A 5,039-nucleotide genomic window follows, 5' to 3' on the forward strand; every position below is an offset into this window, starting at 1 on the left:
AAATAAATAAATAAGTTAATTAACAAATAAAACTATTTTCAGTTTCATTTATTAAAAGTTTTGTATATGACATAAATACATATACTTATTCAAAAAGACGACGTTTCCAGTATTGTAAATATCCGTGTAATCCAAATATCTCAGGTCACTAAATTCTAAGTGTACAATTTTATTGAGTATCTTTATAAATTTTTACGACAATTTTATAGCATTTCGCACAATGAAACATTACTTTGGAAAAGCGGAGACCGATCTACCAGTTTTATGTGGAGTCTATTGCTTGTTTGCTTGGTTTCATTGAAATTGATAAACTTTATGGCTGCCGTTACTATACCTAGTTTTGCTTACATAGCAACTGAAACGCTTACATAACAAAATAATAAAACCGATAGCAAATGAAACATTCTTACGTAAAAATATAATATAAAAAATAAAATTGACACATTAAAAATATTATTATTGTTGACATACTTATTGTTAAAAATCTTAGTGTAATTTGAAGATGCAAAAAAAAATTTAAACAAGTGCTTGTGAGCCGAGCCTACTCTGCAGGCCGAAAGGTCGGAAGCCACGATTAGCCTGCGTTTGAAGTCTTTATAGCTAGTCATTTTCGGAGTAATGTGCCGCTCAAATTCAAATTTCAACGAGGGTTTTATAAATTTCTTTAGCTCAGTTACTCAAAAATGTTAAAACGATAGAAATCACTTTCTTCGTTGACCTTTTAATAAGCGTTTTAAAAATACTTCTCTCCGTTTCAATGAGAAAAATGCTCTTTGGTATTCTTAATTGTAACCATTACGTATCCTAATTGTTGCTGTCGTCATTCTGAAACACTTTAAGCTTCCTTTTGAATTTTCTTACCGTCAGCACTTATTGTTATAATAGTTACCTACTAAAGAATAAAATAAAATAACACCTTAATAATTTATTTAAATTTCGTACAACAAAAGTTCTCATAAAATGAGCCCCGGTATGTCATTATTTTATTCATAGGTAGGGAATTGGAGATATATGGTTGAATTTTAATAGGTAATAATGAGACTCCATGTGTATGAAAATAATTATACGAGGTCATAGACAGGCGACACTGCTTACATAATGTTATATAAACTCCTTTCGATACTTTCAACAAATTTATTAATTTAAACTAGGAAAAAGTCATTAATTGTGATTGTATTTATTCTATTACGACCTATGTAGTGAAGTAAATGCATTGCTTTATATTTCATTCCTACTTATGCGTGTGTGTTATCTCATAAGAGATATGGATTATTATTATAAACAGAGCTTAATACATTTTTATATTGAAATATTCTAATGATATAATATGTCAAATATAAAGTACTCAATGTAATACCATTAAGTATAATTATTTTGATATGTTTATACTCGTATTATTATAAATAAGAAAGCTTAGCTTGATTTAATTAGTATAACGCACACTTTCACGATAAAGCTTCTGATACGTTTCCAATAGAACTTGAAAATTTATAATTAATTTATAAAACCTAGACTCCTAGATTAATACGTAAGTATTTTTAAAAAAATCTACCTCACTATTAATAACGCGATTAAAACCGAGGAACGCAGTTAATATTAAGCTTCAGACTTAACAATATTAACAAGATATATGTACTCGTATACTTGTTATCTTAACACTAAGTAGATACAGCTAAGAGAAGTATCTCTGAATAGTTATGATGCCTGCCGCCGAGTCCACATTAAGGAAATATAATTTTAATATCACGTAACCCTGTTCTACGAGGCTGTAGTTTAAGCTCATAAAGTGTAATAATGTTTTGCACTAAATTTAAGAACCGCACTCATACATGCCTTTTACTTTAACTAGCGTTATAATTTTAAATGGGGAATGAAATCTCTTTTTCTTTTTTGAATTGAATTTGAAAGACAATTCCTAAATATCACCGTTATTATAAATATTTTTAGTTGTAAACGCACATTTATACGAACAACCAGCGCTCCTCAGGCTGCGGGTCTGAGTTTGATATTTTTATAGCTCTTCCATAATAACATGAGTTATTGCGGAGCAATTTGAATATGAATGGGGGTTTTACAGTTTCATGTTGACCTGAAAAGATGGAGAATTGTATTTATTTCTGGAAATTATTGTTGATGTCCATTTTTTACGTAAAGATTTAAAATACAAAGAATTTTATTTTTGAACGATTTTAAAATGTTATTTCAACTTTCAACAATTATCCATTATCAAAGGACATCAGGACTTGAAAATTTGCTTAACAACAAATTTTACAACAGCTATAAAATCTATTAACAAAACCTATCTATTTCAGTTTATTGATTACACGGAATTCAGTTCTTGTTAGTTTAGGTTTATTATAAACGGTTATTGAAAGTCAAATATATTTTGTATGTATAGAGAAAATCTTAATGATATATCTTTTGGTGACTATACTTTTTAAGGTTGACGACCCTTGAGGATGTATAGTTTCGTTGGTTTGGCGTAACGAAAAGCGCTTATACTTTTGTATCCCTATTAGCTTCTGACACTGCATGTCACACAGTGCGTTTGTTACAGGCTTCAAATATTCTACCGAGCTAAAAAGAACACACAGTATTGACTAGTGCCAAGTGAAGTTACAATTTGAGTTTACTATCTCCGAAATATACTCATAAAATAAAGAAAGAAGTATTTTAGTTTTTACATGGTTTTGTATTAGAAAGAGAAAGGCCGAGACAGATAGTATACGTTTACACTAAAAATTCAAAATGACCTATTTTCACACAAAATCTTGGGCTTTGTACCACTAGTGTTAATTTTACTAAAATAACTTTGGGCTTACTAAGGTGCACGATATTTAATTAACGTTATACGTTCAAATAGTGAAATTAACTTTTTTAATAAAAAAAAAATAAAACTTGTTTCAACATCTTGTTTGGTTTTCTTTGAAGTAATTTAACGAAGTATAATACCTATATGTTATATAAAATGTTAACGGCCTAATACCGCGTTTATTGCGACTTGCCTAACACGCCTTTAATTTTCAACGCCAGACAAGCTGACAACTTGTGTCATTTACGCGGGAAAACTTCCGTAAAGCAATCGAAATTCCTTCGAAACAAAATTGCTTCATAAAATATTTAATTTGACGTCTTTCACCATCGTATGTTCTTCTACCATTCTTAATGTAGAAGCATATTTCTACAAATTTTATGAGAATAAAAATATTTTAATATTCTAAATATTGTGTGTTTAAATATTCTCGTAATATCTAAAATTGATTTAATTTATACCATTATCATATTAATCAGTATCCATTTATTTCTTAAGTTGTGAATTGTAATATAAATATTGTAAAATTATAAAATAAATTTGTTGATTACCTTATTTATTTACTTAAAATTAGCCACTACGTTAATATTAAACTACAGCACTAATAATAAGCGAAATTAAAGTCGAGTACATTGTACGTGTAAATATACATATTTCATTTTATATCAAATCATCAACATTTTTAACATTTAAGTACCAAAGTAATTTTCTGGACCTCATTTTTGTCTCATATTGTCTCCGCTTAAGCTTAGCAATTCTTTCTAGTCTTGACATTCGTTGAAAGAATTACGGATAATTCCGAGTTATTAAGCTGAACGAGTTCAAACTGATGATTATAGATTTTTTTTTTTGTTATTTTCATCAACTATAATTATCCGAAATTTATCCTAATATAAAGCTATTTTTCAACGTCAATATGTGAAGTTTGATATGACAGAAATCAACTTAAGTCAAAAAAAGTTTCTTATTTCTATTTACAGCTATCAGTTTACAGCTATGATTTGAAAATACGCTAAAACCGGGCTCTTATTGTTATTTCTTTTAATTCCAAAACGTTAATGGTCTGAGACATACTATCCTGTACCATTTTTCCAAAAACTAGTGCATTAATAGCTAAGAAACAAAAAAATAAGCATCAACGATCCTTCTTATTTCTAAAATATTTTATATAATGCTGTAACACGTCTTTATTTAGTTTTTAACCTAAAACTGAAATAAGGATTCATAGTATACTTTTAACTTTAAATATAGCACACAAATTTTCGTCGCTTTTTGTCACTGATGAAGTGTGAAATATCCTTATTTTTTTTATTATGAATGTATCATTGTAAATAACTTGCCAAATATTAAGTGAATAAAGCTTAGCTATGCTTAGATCTTTAAAACTACGCATCGGATATTGCAGCAGCAGCGTCTTCGGTGCAACAAAGCCAGTACTGCGGTCACCAATCCGCCGTTATTTTTGGCGTAAACTTGTGGAGGCCTATGTCCAGCAGTGGACTGTATATGCTGTAATGATGATCGGATATTGATGCGGTTTTCTTCAGTAAATAGAGTGATTCCAGAGAAAGGTTTATATGTATAATACGTGCATAGTATAGTAGAGGACCACTGATAGTTTTTGCACCCATGCGAAGGCAGGGCGGGTCGCTAGTAGACTAATAAAAATATTTCAATTATAATTATTATATAATTTTCAATATATTTTTAAAAGTGGTCCCTAACATCTTAATATGTTTCTAACAACAAACTCTTCAACATTATTATGTTGATGTTGTTAACAAAATGTATACACATTACTAAGGTAATAATAGTTTTTAAGCTAATTTGAGAAAGTAAAATAAATTGTATAGATGCCATAAACACTGTAGGTTTGGCAAAATTCTTTAAAAAGTTTCAATTACTATAAAATAACTTTGCTCTTCCATGAAATCCTTATAATCCAAAATTTAGACACAATATAATTTTACTCAACATCAATACAACTTAGATATGAAAACGATAAAAAGAACCGCTTACTCGTTATTTACGCTTACAGTAACAACCTCGTAAAATGTTTCATAATACCTACGTTATATTAAAATATTTAGCTTACGAATATCGTAGGAAGTTTGCAGAAACTTTGAATGGGTGCTATTGGTTAAATTTACAGGTCCATTTTTAAACGGTTTTTTTTTTTTTTTTTTTGATATCGCAGGGTAACCCATTTACGGGTGATATCCAGGAT

This window comes from Melitaea cinxia, chromosome 4 (genome assembly GCF_905220565.1).
Source record: "Melitaea cinxia chromosome 4, ilMelCinx1.1, whole genome shotgun sequence".
NCBI lineage: Eukaryota > Metazoa > Arthropoda > Insecta > Lepidoptera > Nymphalidae > Melitaea > Melitaea cinxia.